The sequence below is a fragment of the Ambystoma mexicanum genome, chromosome 11 (genome assembly GCF_040938575.1).
Source record: "Ambystoma mexicanum isolate Mex_15411 chromosome 11, UKY_AmexF1_1, whole genome shotgun sequence".
NCBI classification, from domain to species: Eukaryota; Metazoa; Chordata; class Amphibia; order Caudata; family Ambystomatidae; genus Ambystoma; species Ambystoma mexicanum.
The window spans coordinates 824,518,573-824,534,170 of NC_090934.1; the positions used below are offsets into that span (position 1 = coordinate 824,518,573).

The 15,598-nt window shown below is 46.2% G+C and overlaps 8 non-coding genes across 8 annotated transcripts; all 8 read right to left on the minus strand.

Annotated features, from left to right (window-relative positions):
• Positions 1–305: 305 nt before the first annotated feature.
• On the minus strand, positions 306–377 carry TRNAW-CCA (transfer RNA tryptophan (anticodon CCA)). Its single transcript has one exon. It is a non-coding gene; the product is annotated as a tRNA-Trp (tRNA).
• Positions 378–2,935: 2,558 nt separating this feature from the next.
• Positions 2,936–3,009, minus strand: TRNAN-GUU (transfer RNA asparagine (anticodon GUU)). Its single transcript has one exon. It is a non-coding gene; the product is annotated as a tRNA-Asn (tRNA).
• A 1,793-nt stretch (positions 3,010–4,802) lies between these two features.
• Positions 4,803–4,874, minus strand: TRNAW-CCA (transfer RNA tryptophan (anticodon CCA)). Its single transcript has one exon. It is a non-coding gene; the product is annotated as a tRNA-Trp (tRNA).
• A 292-nt stretch (positions 4,875–5,166) lies between these two features.
• On the minus strand, positions 5,167–5,240 carry TRNAN-GUU (transfer RNA asparagine (anticodon GUU)). The gene has a single exon. It is a non-coding gene; the product is annotated as a tRNA-Asn (tRNA).
• Positions 5,241–7,410: 2,170 nt separating this feature from the next.
• On the minus strand, positions 7,411–7,484 carry TRNAN-GUU (transfer RNA asparagine (anticodon GUU)). The gene has a single exon. It is a non-coding gene; the product is annotated as a tRNA-Asn (tRNA).
• A 2,175-nt stretch (positions 7,485–9,659) lies between these two features.
• Positions 9,660–9,733, minus strand: TRNAN-GUU (transfer RNA asparagine (anticodon GUU)). The gene has a single exon. It is a non-coding gene; the product is annotated as a tRNA-Asn (tRNA).
• A 1,790-nt stretch (positions 9,734–11,523) lies between these two features.
• Positions 11,524–11,595, minus strand: TRNAW-CCA (transfer RNA tryptophan (anticodon CCA)). The gene has a single exon. It is a non-coding gene; the product is annotated as a tRNA-Trp (tRNA).
• A 2,174-nt stretch (positions 11,596–13,769) lies between these two features.
• TRNAR-CCU (transfer RNA arginine (anticodon CCU)) lies at positions 13,770–13,841 on the minus strand. The gene has a single exon. It is a non-coding gene; the product is annotated as a tRNA-Arg (tRNA).
• Positions 13,842–15,598: the final 1,757 nt, after the last annotated feature.

Here is a 15,598-nt window from a genome sequence, read left to right on the forward strand (position 1 = left end):
TGCAAATGGCAGAGGTATGCTTTACAAAGCCCACGTAGCGTGCACAAAACAGCACATCAGTCAGGCCCACTTGAAGAGATGGTAAAGAGGAACTACTTCTGCTGCATCCAGTAAAACATAGAGATTGGCCTGCTTTAAAGGTTCACCATGTCCTTCATGGGTGTCTGTCAATATGATACTTCCCTGCTGCAAAGTTTACATTCGAAACGCCAGAACAACTAGGCCCAGAGCACAAAGATGCAGTCAGGTTGAAATAACGAATTACTGAAGAGCAATTTTATATTTCAGAGTGGGAAAAGCAAATATGCCCCCGACGTGATTTGAACACGAAACCTTCTGATCTGGAGTCAGACGCGCTACCATTGCGCCACGAGGTCCTTGTGGCAATCCCCCTGGTGTGTCTGATGACAGAATAAAGGTAGGAGACGTGCATGGACCTGCAGAGCCTCATTGCTTCTTTAAGTAGACTGGCTAGGATAGCTTCCTTCTGTGCATCAGTACGCGCTGCAGCCAAACCCTTCCCATGAAGTCTTGATGTTTATGAATTGAATGGCAAGTTTTGAAAAACTAAAGCAAGCGAGAAGAATTGCTTACAGTTTATTGGATTTTTTGGACGTCAGCAGACGAGACCTGCGAGAGGTAAACAGAAGTTCATAGTTGGTCATGCTGAATTTTTGAGCCAAAATGCATCGTCCCTGGGTGGGCTTGAACCACCAACCTTTCGGTTAACAGCCGAACGCGCTAACCGATTGCCCCACAGAGACTCATGCAGTGCTTACACTGGGGCCTGATTGGTGTGCTGTTTCCTTATGCTTCCCAGGCAACCTGAAAATATTTCTAAAATAGCTCTATTTCCCACAGCAAATCAGGGTATCAAGCACTTCCCTACCTCCCCTAATCCACAAACACAGGGGATTTAGTGGAGGACAGAGCCCATCAACAGTGCACCAAATGCCCTCTGTGTAGGCATAACTTGCTATGAGGAGGAAGCCACAGTTGCGCACTTGTGTTAAAAGGGGACAGTAGGCTGAACCCAGAGAACACGGGAGAAATGACTCAGGTTTACTGAGTGGAACACTCTGTGTCTTTGTGCCAAAAACAGCAGCGTCTTTTCGGTTAACAGCCGAACGTGCTAACCAATTGTGCCACAGAGACTCACTGGCATGTGTGTTCTGCCTTTGGCCTGATTGCATTGCTATTTTTTTCTGATTGGCAGAAAACCTGAACTTTTTTCTGAAAAAGGCATGCCTCTCTTAGCACTGCAGTGCATTAGACTGCTCCCTTGCTTCCCTGAGTCCCCAAATACACAACCACCTTGGGCACAATAGAAGACACATTCCAGCAGATTTAGCAAGAGTGCACCAAGGTTTCTATATGTAGGTACCTTGCTGAGAAGCAAGACCTGCAGTTGCATTCTTCTGTTAAAAGAGGGCAGCAGAGTGCACCAAGAGAACTTGGGGGAAGTAGCTTATGTTAACTACTTGCCATGATCTTTATAGATCCCTCTGTTTGACTGGGTGAATTCTAATTTCTGGGGTAGAGTAAGCAATTTTTGGATCTAGATGCTGTGCGCAACAGGAATGCTATATACTGCACTGTACTGCTACTGAAAAGTTACCAATTTTACAGATTGTTCAGGTAAGCTTTGTTTCAGAAAACAACTTGCTAGAGGCCCTAGGACAGATTACTGGGACAAGGAAGAGGGTTTGGGGATTAGCACATCTCCTATGAAAGGTACAGTCATGCCCGAGACAACTCTGAGTGCCTCCTCAAATTCTAAGAAATGCGAACTGGGGTCCTACGCCTTTTAATGCCAGTGGATCTTTGTGTTTCAGACAAATGTGCACGCCTCCCAGAGCCCCATGCAATGCACTTAGGGAAATGGGGGAAGGTGCTGTGCAACCCTCTCGCTGACAATGTCTCTCTTGTCTATAATGTATCTATGAGAGAGAGAGAAATAGGCAATGCGAGAGTGAAAAAGTAAAATGGAAATGTGTCTACTGAGACCAGTATAAGGGGAAATCCTCACAATCCTGGACCGACAGTTGATTGGGAGGGCGCTTACAGGTTTCCGACACCAGACCGGTACCTGAACTCACAAACCCAAACTGCAAAGTGATCCATTGCCACTAGACTGCCGAACCCTTTCGGGGCCCCAACATATATCCTTTAGTCACACCTAGAGTTCCCAGGACAGTGCAGCATTCAGCGATTACACGAACATATTGATAGCGCTAGGAGGCCATGCAAATGGCAGAGGTATGCTTTACAAAGCCCACGTAGCGTGCACAAAACAGCACATCAGTCAGGCCCACTTGAAGAGATGGTAAAGAGGAAATACTTCTGCTGCATTCAGTAAAACATAGAGATTGGCCTGCTTTAAAGGTTGACCATGTCCTTCATGGGTGTCTGTCAATATGATACTTCCCTGCTGCAAAGCTTACATTCGAAACGCCAGAACAACTAGGCCCAGAGCACAAAGATGCAGCCAGGTTGAAATAACGAGATACTGAAGAGCAATTTTGTATTTCAGAGTGGGAAAAGGAAGTATGCCCCCGACGTGATTTGAACACGAAACCTTCTGATCTGGAGTCAGACGCGCTACCATTGCACCACGAGGTCCTTGTGGCAATCCACCTGGTGTGTCTGATGACAGAATAAAGGTAGGAGACGTACATGCACCTGCAGAGCCTCATTGCTTCTTTAAGTAGACTGGCTAGGATAGCTTCCTTCTGTGCATCAGTACACGCTGCAGCCAAACCCTTCCCATGAAGTCTTGATGTTTATGAATTGAATGGCAAGTTTTGAAAAACTAAAGCAAGCGAGAAGAATTGCTTGCAGTTTATTGGATTTTTTGGACGTCAGCAGACGAGACCTGCGAGAGGTAAACAGAAGTTCATAGTTGGTCACGCTGAATTTTTGAGCCAAAATGCATCGTCCCTGGGTGGGCTTGAACCACCAATCTTTCGGTTAACAGCCGAACGCGCTAACCGATTGCGCCACAGAGACTCATGCAGTTCTTACACAGGGGCCTGATTGGTGTGCTGTTTGCTTATGCTTCCCAGGCAACCTGAAAATATTTCTAAAATAGCTCTTTTTCCCACAGCAAATCAGGGTATCAAGCACTTCCCTACCTCCCCTAATCCACAAACACAGGGGATTTAGTAGAGGACAGAGCCCATCAACAGTGCACCAAATGTCCTCTGTATAGGCATAACCTGCTATGAGGAGAAAGCCACAGTTGCGCACTTGTGTTAAAAGGGGACAGTAGGCTGAACCCAGAGAACACGGGAGAAATGACTCAGGTTTACTCAGTGGAACACTCTGTGTCTTTGTGCCAAAAACAGCAGCGTCTTTTCGGTTAACAGCCGAACGCGCTAACCAATTGTGCCACAGAGACTCACTGGCATGTGTGTTCTGCCTTTGGCCTGATTGCATTGCTATTTTTTTCTGATTGGCAGAAAACCTGAACTTTTTTCTGAAAAAGGCATGCCTCTCTTAGCACTGCAGTGCATTACACTGCTCCCTTGCTTCCCTGAGTCCCCAAATACACAACCACCTTGGGCACAATAGAAGACTCATTCCAGCAGATTTAGCAAGAGTGCACCAAGGTTTCTATATGTAGGTACCTTGCTGAGAAGCAAGACCTGCAGTTGCATTCTTCTGTTAAAAGAGGGCAGCAGAGTTCACCAAGAGAACTTGGGGGAAGTAGCTTATGTTAACTACTTGCCATGCTCTTTATAGATCCCTCTGTTTGACTGGGTGAATTCTAATTTCTGGGGTAGAGTAAGCAATTTTTGGATCTAGATGCTGTGCGCAACAGGAATGCTATATACTGCACTGTACTGCTACTGAAAAGTTACCAATTTTACAGGATGTTCAGGTAAGCTTTGTTTCAGAAAACAACTTGCTAGAGGCACTAAGACAGATTACTGGGACAAAGGAAGAGGGTTTGGGGATTAGCACATCTCCTATGAAAGGTACAGTCACGCCCGAGACAACTCTGAGTGTCACCTCAAATTCTAAGAAATGCAAACTAGGGACCTACGCTTTTTATTGCCAGTGGATCTTTGTGTTCAGACAAATGTGCACGCCTCCCAGAGCCCCTTGCAATGCACTTAGGGAAAGGGGGGAAGGTGCTGTGAAGCCCTCTCGCTGACAATGTCTCTCTTGTCTATAATGTAACTATGAGAGAGAGAGAAATAGGCAATGCGAGAGTGAAAAAGTAAAATGGAAATGTGTCTACTGAGACCAGTATAAGGGGAAATCCTCACAATCCAGGACCGACAGTTGATTGGGAGGGCGCTTACAGGTTTCCGACACCAGACCGGTACCTGAACTCACAAACCCAAACTGAAAAGTGATGCCCATTGCCACTAGACTGCCGACCCCCTTTCGGGGCCCCAAAATATATCCTTTAGTCACACCTAGAGTTCCCAGGACAGTGCAGCATTCAGCGATTACACGAAAATATTGACAGCGCTAGGAGGCCATGCAAATGGCAGAGGTATGCTTTACAAAGCCCACGTAGCGTGCACAAAACAGCACATCAGTCAGGCCCACTTGAAGAGATGGTAAAGAGGAAATACTTCTGCTGCATCCTGTAAAACATAGAGATTGGCCTGCTTTAAAGGTTGACCATGTCCTTCATGGGTGTCTGTCAATATGATACTTCCTTCCCTGCTGCAAAGTTTACATTCGAAACGCCAGAACAACCAGGCCCAGAGCACAAAGATGCAGTCAGGTTGAAATAACGAGATACTGAAGAGCAATTTTGTATTTCAGAGTGGGAAAAGCAAGTATGACCCCGTTGTGATTTGAACACACAACCTTCTGATCTGGAGTCAGACGCGCTACCATTGCGCCACGAGGTCCTTGTGGCATTCCACCTGGTGTGTCTGATGACAGAATAAAGGTAGAGCCTCATTGCTTCTTTAAGTAGACTGGCTAGGATAGCTTCCTTCTGTGCATCAGTACACGCTGCAGCCAAACCCTTCCCATGAAGTCTTGATGTTTATGAATTGAATGGCAAGTTTTGAAAAACTAAAGCAAGCGAGAAGAATTGCTTACAGTTTATTGGATTTTTTGGACGTCAGCAGACGAGACCTGCGAGAGGTAAACAGAAGTTCATAGTTGGTCATGCTGAATTTTTGAGCCAAAATGCATCGTCCCTGGGTGGGCTTGAACCACCAACCTTTCGGTTAACAGCCGAACGCGCTAACCGATTGCGCCACAGAGACTCATGCAGTTCTTACACAGGGGCCTGATTGGTGTGCTGTTTGCTTATGCTTCCCAGGCAACCTGAAAATATTTCTAAAATAGCTCTTTTTCCCACAGCAAATCAGGGTATCAAGCACTTCCCTACCTCCCCTAATCCACAAACACAGGGGATTTAGTAGAGGACAGAGCCCATCAACAGTGCACCAAATGTCCTCTGTGTAGGCATAACTTGCTATGAGGAGAAAGCCACAGTTGCGCACTTGTGTTAAAAGGGGACAGTAGGCTGAACCCAGAGAACACGGGAGAAATGACTCAGGTTTACTGAGTGGAACACTCTGTGTCTTTGTGCCAAAAACAGCAGCGTCTTTTCGGTTAACAGCCGAACGCGCTAACCAATTGCGCCACAGAGACTCACTGGCATGTGTGTTCTGCCTTTGGCCTGATTGCATTGCTATTTTTTTCTGATTGGCAGAAAACCTGAACTTTTTTCTGAAAAAGGCATGCCTCTCTTAGCACTGCAGTGCATTAGACTGCTCCCTTGCTTCCCTGAGTCCCCAAATACACAACCACCTTGGGCACAATAGAAGACACATTCCAGCAGATTTAGCAAGAGTGCACCAAGGTTTCTATATGTAGGTACCTTGCTGAGAAGCAAGACCTGCAGTTGCATTCTTCTGTTAAAAGAGGGCAGCAGAGTGCACCAAGAGAACTTGGGGGAAGTAGCTTATGTTAACTACTTGCCATGATCTTTATAGATCCCTCTGTTTGACTGGGTGAATTCTAATTTCTGGGGTAGAGTAAGCAATTTTTGGATCTAGATGCTGTGCGCAACAGGAATGCTATATACTGCACTGTACTGCTACTGAAAAGTTACCAATTTTACAGGATGTTCAGGTAAGCTTTGTTTCAGAAAACAACTTGCTAGAGGCACTAAAACAGATTACTGGGACAAAGGAAGAGGGTTTGGGGATTAGCACATCTCCTATGAAAGGTACAGTCACGCCCGAGACAACTCTGAGTGTCACCTCAAATTCTAAGAAATGCAAACTAGGGACCTACGCTTTTTATTGCCAGTGGATCTTTGTGTTTCAGACAAATGTGCACGCCTCCCAGAGCCCCTTGCAATGTACTTAGGGAAATGGGGGAAGGTGCTGTGAAGCCCTCTCGCTGACAATGTCTCTCTTGTCTATAATGTATCTATGAGAGAGAGAGAAATAGGCAATGCGAGAGTGAAAAAGTAAAATGGAAATGTGTCTACTGAGACCAGTATAAGGGGAAATCCTCACAATCCAGGACCGACAGTTGATTGGGAGGGCGCTTACAGGTTTCCGACACCAGACCGGTACCTGAACTCACAAACCCAAACTGCAAAGTGATGGGCATTGCCACTAGACTGCCGACCCCCTTTCGGGGCCCCAGCATATATCCTTTAGTCACACCTAGAGTTCCCAGGACAGTGCAGCATTCAGCGATTACACGAAAATATTGACAGCGCTAGGAGGCCATGCAAATGGCAGAGGTATGCTTTACAAAGCCCACGTAGCGTGCACAAAACAGCACATCAGTCAGGCCCACTTGAAGAGATGGTAAAGAGGAAATACTTCTGCTGCATCCAGTAAAACATAGAGATTGGCCTGCTTTAAAGGTTGACCATGTCCTTCATGGGTGTCTGTCAATATGATACTTCCCTGCTGCAAAGCTTACATTCGAAACGCCAGAACAACTAGGCCCAGAGCACAAAGATGCAGTCAGGTTGAAATAACGAGATACTGAGGAGCAATTTTGTATTTCAGAGTGGGAAAAGGAAGTATGACCCCGACGTGATTTGAACACGCAACCTTCTGATCTGGAGTCTGCTACCATTGCGCCACGAGGTCCTTGTGGCAGTCCACCTGGTGTGTCTGATGACAGAATAAAGGTAGGAGACGTACATGGACCTGCAGAGCCTCATTGCTTCTTTAAGTAGACTGGCTAGGATAGCTTCCTTCTGTGCATCAGTACACGCTGCAGCCAAACCCTTCCCATGAAGTCTTGATGTTTATGAATTGAATGGCAAGTTTTGAAAAACTAAAGCAAGCGAGAAGAATTGCTTGCAGTTTATTGGATTTTTTGGACGTCAGCAGACGAGACCTGCGAGAGGTAAACAGAAGTTCATAGTTGGTCATGCTGAATTTTTGAGCCAAAATGCATCGTCCCTGGGTGGGCTTGAACCACCATCCTTTCGGTTAACAGCCGAACGCGCTAACCAATTGCGCCACAGAGACTCATGCAGTGCTTTCACTGGGGCCTGATTGGTGTGCTGTTTGCTTATGCTTCCCAGGCAACCTGAAAATATTTCTAAAATAGCTCTATTTCCCACAGCAAATCAGGGTACCAAGCACTTCCCTACCTCCCCTAATCCACAAACACAGGGGATTTAGTAGAGGACAGAGCCCATCAACAGTGCACCAAATGTCTTCTGTGTAGGCATAACTTGCTATGAGGAGAAAGCCACAGTTGCGCACTTGTGTTAAAAGGGGACAGTAGGCTGAACCCAGAGAACACGGGAGAAATAACTCAGGTTTACTGAGTGGAACACTCTGTGTCTTTGTGCCAAAAACAGCAGCGTCTTTTCGGTTAACAGCCGAACGCGCTAACCAATTGTGCCACAGAGACTCACTGGCATGTGTGTTCTGCCTTTGGCCTGATTGCATTGCTATTTTTTTCTGATTGGCAGAAAACCTGAACTTTTTTCTGAAAAAGGCATGCCTCTCTTAGCACTGCAGTGCATTAGACTGCTCCCTTGCTTCCCTGAGTCCCCAAATACACAACCACCTTGGGCACAATAGAAGACACATTCCAGCAGATTTAGCAAGAGTGCACCAAGGTTTCTATATGTAGGTACCTTGCTGAGAAGCAAGACCTGCAGTTGCATTCTTCTGTTAAAAGAGGGCAGCAGAGTGCACCAAGAGAACTTGGGGGAAGTAGCTTATGTTAACTACTTGCCATGCTCTTTATAGATCCCTCTGTTTGACTGGGTGAATTCTAATTTCTGGGGTAGAGTAAGCAATTTTTGGATCTAGATGCTGTGCGCAACAGGAATGCTATATACTGCACTGTACTGCTACTGAAAAGTTACCAATTTTACAGGATGTTCAGGTAAGCTTTGTTTCAGAAAACAACTTGCTAGAGGCACTAAAACAGATTACTGGGACAAAGGAAGAGGGTTTGGGGATTAGCACATCTCCTATGAAAGGTACAGTCACGCCCAAGACAACTCTGAGTGCCTCCTCAAATTCTAAGAAATGCGAACTGGGGTCCTACGCTTTTTATTGCCAGTGGATCTTTGTGTTTCAGACAAATGTGCACGCCTCCCAGAGCCCCATGCAATGCACTTAGGGAAATGGGGGAAGGTGCTGTGAAGCCCTCTCGCTGACAATGTCTCTCTTGTCTATAATGTATCTATGAGAGAGAGAGAAATAGGCAATGCGAGAGTGAAAAAGTAAAATGGAAATGTGTCTACTGAGACCAGTATAAGGGGAAATCCTCACAATCCAGGACCGACAGTTGATTGGGAGGGCGCTTACAGGTTTCCGACACCAGACCGGTACCTGAACTCACAAACCCAAACTGCAAAGTGATGGGCATTGCCACTAGACTGCCGACCCCCTTTCGGGGCCCCAGCATATATCCTTTAGTCACACCTAGAGTTCCCAGGACAGTGCAGCATTCAGCGATTACACGAAAATATTGACAGCACTAGGAGGCCATGCAAATGGCAGAGGTATGCTTTACAAAGCCCACGTAGCGTGCACAAAACAGCACATCAGTCAGGCCCACTTGAAGAGATGGTAAAGAGGAAATACTTCTGCTGCATCCAGTAAAACATAGAGATTGGCCTGCTTTAAAGGTTGACCATGTCCTTCATGGGTGTCTGTCAATATGATACTTCCCTGCTGCAAAGTTTACATTCGAAACGCCAGAACAACTAGGCCCAGAGCACAAAGATGCAGTCAGGTTGAAATAACGAATTACTGAAGAGCAATTTTATATTTCAGAGTGGGAAAAGCAAATATGCCCCCGACGTGATTTGAACACGAAACCTTCTGATCTGGAGTCAGACGCGCTACCATTGCGCCAGGAGGTCCTTGTGGCAATCCACATGGTGTGTCTGATGACAGAATAAAGGTAGGAGACGTACATGCACCTGCAGAGCCTCATTGCTTCTTATGGTAGACTGGCTAGGATAGCTTCCTTCTGTGCATCAGTACACGCTGCAGCCAAACCCTTCCCATGAAGTCTTGATGTTTATGAATTGAATGGCAAGTTTTGAAAAACTAAAGCAAGCGAGAAGAATTGCTTGCAGTTTATTGGATTTTTTGGACGTCAGCAGACGAGACCTGCGAGAGGTAAACAGAAGTCCATAGTTGGTCACGCTGAATTTTTGAGCCAAAATGCACCGTCCCTGGGTGGGCTTGAACCACCAACCTTTCGGTTAACAGCCGAACGCGCTAACCGATTGCGCCACAGAGACTCATGGAGTGCTTACACTGGGGCCTGATTGGTGTGCTGTTTGCTTATGCTTCCCAGGCAACCTGAAAATATTTCTAAAATAGCTCTATTTCCCACAGCAAATCAGGGTATCAAGCACTTCCCTACCTCCCCTAATCCACAAACACAGGGGATTTAATGGAGGACAGAGCCCATCAACAGTGCACCAAATGCCCTCTGTGTAGGCATAACTTGCTATGAGGAGGAAGCCACAGTTGCGCACTTGTGTTAAAAGGGGACAGTAGGCTGAACCCAGAGAACACGGGAGAAATGACTCAGGTTTACTGAGTGGAACACTCTGTGTCTTTGTGCCAAAAACAGCAGCGTCTTTTCGGTTAACAGCCGAACGCGCTAACCAATTGTGCCACAGAGACTCACTGGCATGTGTGTTCTGCCTTTGGCCTGATTGCATTGCTATTTTTTTCTGATTGGCAGAAAACCTGAACTTTTTTCTGAAAAAGGCATGCCTCTCTTAGCACTGCAGTGCATTAGACTGCTCCCTTGCTTCCCTGAGTCCCCAAATACACAACCACCTTGGGCACAATAGAAGACACATTCCAGCAGATTTAGCAAGAGTGCACCAAGGTTTCTATATGTAGATACCTTGCTGAGAAGCAAGACCTGCAGTTGCATTCTTCTGTTAAAAGAGGGCAGCAGAGTGCACCAAGAGAACTTGGGGGAAGTAGCTTATGTTAACTACTTGCCATGATCTTTATAGATCCCTCTGTTTGACTGGGTGAATTCTAATTTCTGGGGTAGAGTAAGCAATTTTTGGATCTAGATGCTGTGCGCAACAGGAATGCTATATACTGCACTGTACTGCTACTGAAAAGTTACCAATTTTACAGATTGTTCAGGTAAGCTTTGTTTCAGAAAACAACTTGCTAGAGGCCCTAGGACAGATTACTGGGACAAAGGAAGAGGGTTTGGGGATTAGCACATCTCCTATGAAAGGTACAGTCATGCCCGAGACAACTCTGAGTGCCTCCTCAAATTCTAAGAAATGCGAACTGGGGTCCTACGCCTTTTATTGCCAGTGGATCTTTGTGTTTCAGACAAATGTGCACGCCTCCCAGAGCCCCATGCAATGCACTTAGGGAAATGGGGGAAGGTGCTGTGCAACCCTCTCGCTGAGAATGTCTCTCTTGTCTATAATGTATCTATGAGAGAGAGAGAAATAGGCAATGCGAGAGTCAAAAAGTAAAATGGAAATGTGTCTACTGAGACCAGTATAAGGGGAAATCCTCACAATCCTGGACCGACAGTTGATTGGGAGGGCGCTTACAGGTTTCCGACACCAGACCGGTACCTGAACTCACAAACCCAAACTGCAAAGTGATGCCCATTGCCACTAGACTGCCGAACCCCTTTCGGGGCCCCAGCATATATCCTTTAGTCACACCTAGAGTTCCCAGGACAGTGCAGCATTCAGCGATTACACGAAAATATTGACAGCGCTAGGAGGCCATGCAAATGGCAGAGGTATGCTTTACAAAGCCCACGTAGCGTGCACAAAACAGCACATCAGTCAGGCCCACTTGAAGAGATGGTAAAGAGGAAATACTTCTGCTGCATCCAGTAAAACATAGAGATTGGCCTGCTTTAAAGGTTGAACATGTCCTTCATGGGTGTCTGTCAATATGATACTTCCCTGCTGCAAAGCTTACATTCGAAACGCCAGAACAACTAGTCCCAGAGCACAAAGATACAGTCAGGTTGAAATAACGAGATACTGAAGAGCAATTTTGTATTTCAGAGTGGGAAAAGGAAGTATGACCCCGACGTGATTTGAACACACAACCTTCTGATCTGGAGTCAGACGCGCTACCATTGCGCCACGAGGTCCTTGTGGCAATCCACCTGGTGTGTCTGATGACAGAATAAATGTAGGAGACGTACATGCACCTGCAGAGCCTCATTGCTTCTTTAAGTAGACTGGCTAGGATAGCTTCCTTCTGTGCATCAGTACACTCTGCAGCCAAACCCTTCCCATGAAGTCTTGATGTTTATGAATTGAATGGCAAGTTTTGAAAAACTAAAGCAAGCGAGAAGAATTGCTTGCAGTTTATTGGATTTTTGGACGTCAGCAGACGAGACCTGCGAGAGGTAAACAGAAGTTCATAGTTGGTCATGCTGAATTTTTGAGCCAAAATGCATCGTCGCTGGATGGGCTTGAACCACCAACCTTTCGGTTAACAGCCGAACGCGCTAACCGATTGCGCCACAGAGACTCATGCAGTGCTTACACTGGGGCCTGATTGGTGTGCTGTTTGATTATGCTTCCCAGGCAACCTGAAAATATTTCTAAAATAGCTCTATTTCCCACAGCAAATCAGGGTATCAAGCACTTCCCTACCTCCCCTAGTCCACAAACACAGGGGATTTAGTAGAGGACAGAGCCCATCAACAGTGCACCAAATGTCCTCTGTGTAGGCATAACTTGCTATGAGGAGAAAGCCACAGTTGCGCACTTGTGTTAGAAGGGGACAGTAGGCTGAACCCAGAGAACACGGGAGAAATGACTCAGGTTTACTGAGTGGAACACTCTGTGTCTTTGTGCCAAAAATAGCAGCGTCTTTTCGGTTAACAGTCGAACGCGCTAACCAATTGCGCCACAGAGACTCACTGGCATGTGTGTTCTGCCTTTGGCCTGATTGCATTGCTATTTTTTTCTGATTGGCAGAAAACCTGAACTTTTTTCTGAAAAAGGCATGCCTCTCTGAGCACTGCAGTGCATTACACAGCTCCCTTGCTTCCCTGAGTCCCCAAATACACAACCACCTTGGGCACAATAGAAGACACATTCCAGCAGATTTAGCAAGAGTGCACCAAGGTTTCTATATGTAGGTACCTTGCTGAGAAGCAAGACCTGCAGTTGCATTCTTCTGTTAAAAGAGGGCAGCAGAGTGCACCAAGAGAACTTGGGGGAAGTAGCTTATGTTAACTACTTGCCATGCTCTTTATAGATCCCTCTGTTTGACTGGGTGAATTCTAATTTCTGGGGTAGAGTAAGCAATTTTTGGATCTAGATGCTGTGCGCAACAGGAATGCTATATACTGCACTGTACTGCTACTGAAAAGTTACCAATTTTACAGGATGTTCAGGTAAGCTTTGTTTCAGAAAACAACTTGCTAGAGGCCCTAAAACAGATTACTGGGACAAAGGAAGAGGGTTTGGGGATTAGCACATCTCCTATGAAATGTACAGTCACACCCGAGACAACTCTGAGTGCCACCTCAAATTCTAAGAAATGCGAACTAGGGTCCTGCGCTTTTTATTGCCAGTGGATCTTTGTGTTTCAGACAAATGTGCACGCCTCCCAGAGCCCCTTGCAATGCACTTAGGGAAACATGGGAAGGTGCTGTGAAGCCCTCTCGCTGACAATGTCTCTCTTGTCTATAATGTATCTATGAGAGAGAGAGAAATAGGCAATGCGAGAGTGAAAAAGTAAAATGGAAATGTGTCTACTGAGACCAGTATAAGGGGCAATCCTCACAATCCAGGACCGACAGTTGATTGGAGGGCGCTTACAGTTTTCTGACACCAGACCGGTACCTGAACTCACAAACCAAACTGCAAAGTGATGGGCATTGCCACTAGACTGCCGACCGCCTTTCGGGTCCCCAGCATATATCCTTTAGTCACACCTAGAGTTCCCAGGACAGTGCAGCATTCAGCGATTACACGAAAATATTGACAGCGCTAGGAGGCCATGCAAATGGCAGAGGTATGCTTTACAAAGCCCACGTAGCGTGCACAAAACAGCACATCAGTCAGGCCCACTTGAAGAGATGGTAAAGAGGAAATACTTCTGCTGCATCCAGTAAAACATAGAGATTGGCCTGCTTTAAAGGTTGACCATGTCCTTCATGGGTGTCTGTCAATATGATACTTCCCTGCTGCAAAGCTTACATTCGAAACGCCAGAACAACTAGGCCCAGCGCACAAAGATGCAGTCAGGTTGAAATAACGAGATACTGAAGAGCAATTTTGTATTTCAGAGTGGGAAAAGCAAGTATGACCCCGACGTGATTTGAACACGCAACCTTCTGATCAGGAGTCAGACGCGCTACCATTGCGCCACGAGGTCCTTGCGGCAATCCACCTGGTGTGTCTGATGACAGAATAAAGGTAGGAGACGTACATGCACCTGCAGAGCCTCATTGCTTCTTTAAGTAGACTGGCTAGGATAGCTTCCTTCTGTGCATCAGTACACGCTGCAGCCAAACCCTTCCCATGAAGTCTTGATGTTTATGAATTGAATGGCAAGTTTTGAAAAACTAAAGCAAGCGAGAAGAATTGCTTGCAGTTTATTGGATTTTTTGGACGTCAGCAGACGAGACCTGCGAGAGGTAAACAGAAGTTCATAGTTGGTCACGCTGAATTTTTGAGCCAAAATGCATCGTCCCTGGGTGGGCTTGAAGCACCAACCTTTCGGTTAACAGCCGAATGCGCTAACCGATTGCGCCACAGAGACTCATGCAGTGCTTACACTGGGGCCTGATTGGTGTGCTGTTTGCTTATGCTTCCCAGGCAACCTGAAAATATTTCTAAAATAGCTCTATTTCCCACAGCAAATCAGGGTATCAAGCACTTCCCTACCTCCCCTAATCCACAAACACAGGGGATTTAGTAGAGGACAGAGCCCTTCAACAGTGCACCAAATGTCCTCTGTGTAGGCATAACTTGCTATGAGGAGAAAGCCACAGTTGCGCACTTGTGTTTAAAGGGGACAGTAGGCTGAACCCAGAGAACACGGGAGAAATGACTCAGGTTTACTGAGTGGAACACTCTGTGTCTTTGTGCCAAAAACAGCAGCGTCTTTTCGGTTAACAGCCGAACGCGCTAACCAATTGCGCCAGAGAGACTCACTGGCATGTGTGTTCTGCCTTTGGCCTGATTGCATTGCTATTTTTTTCTGATTGGCAGAAAACCTGAACTTTTTTCAGAAAAAGGCATGCCTCTCTTAGCACTGCAGTGCATTACACAGCTCCCTTGCTTCCCTGAGTCCCCAAATACACAACCACCTTGGGCACAATAGAAGACACATTCCAGCAGATTTAGCAAGAGTGCACCAAGGTTTCTATATGTAGGTACCTTGCTGAGAAGCAAGACCTGCAGTTGCATTCTTCTGTTAAAAGAGGGCAGCAGAGTGCACCAAGAGAACTTGGGGGAAGTAGCTTATGTTAACTACTTGCCATGATCTTTATAGATCCCTCTGTTTGACTGGGTGAATTCTAATTTCTGGGGTAGAGTAAGTAATTTTTGGATCTAGATGCTGTGCGCAACAGGAATGCTATATACTGCACTGTACGGCTACTGAAAAGTTACCAATTTTACAGGATGTTCAGGTAAACTTTGTTTCAGAAAACAACTTGCTAGAGGCCCTAACACAGATTACTGGGACAAAGGAAGAGGGTTTGGGGATTAGCACATCTCCTATGAAAGGTACAGTCACGCCCGAGACAACTCTGAGTGCCACCTCAAATTCTAAGAAATGCAAACTAGGAACCTACGCTTTTTATTGCCAGTGGATCTTTGTGTTTCAGACAAATGTGCACGCCTCCCAGAGCCCCTTGCAATGCACTTAGGGAAAGGGGGGAAGGTGCTGTGAAGCCCTCTCGCTGACAATGTCTCTCTTGTCTATAATGTATCTATGGGAGAGAGAGAAATAGGCAATGCGAGAGTGAAAAAGTAAAATGGAAATGTGTCTACTGAGACCAGTATAAGGGGCAATCCTCACAATCCAGGACCGACAGTTGATTGGAGGGCGCTTACAGTTTTCTGACACCAGACCGGTACCTGAACTCACAAACCAAACTGCAAAGTGATGGGCATTGCCACTAG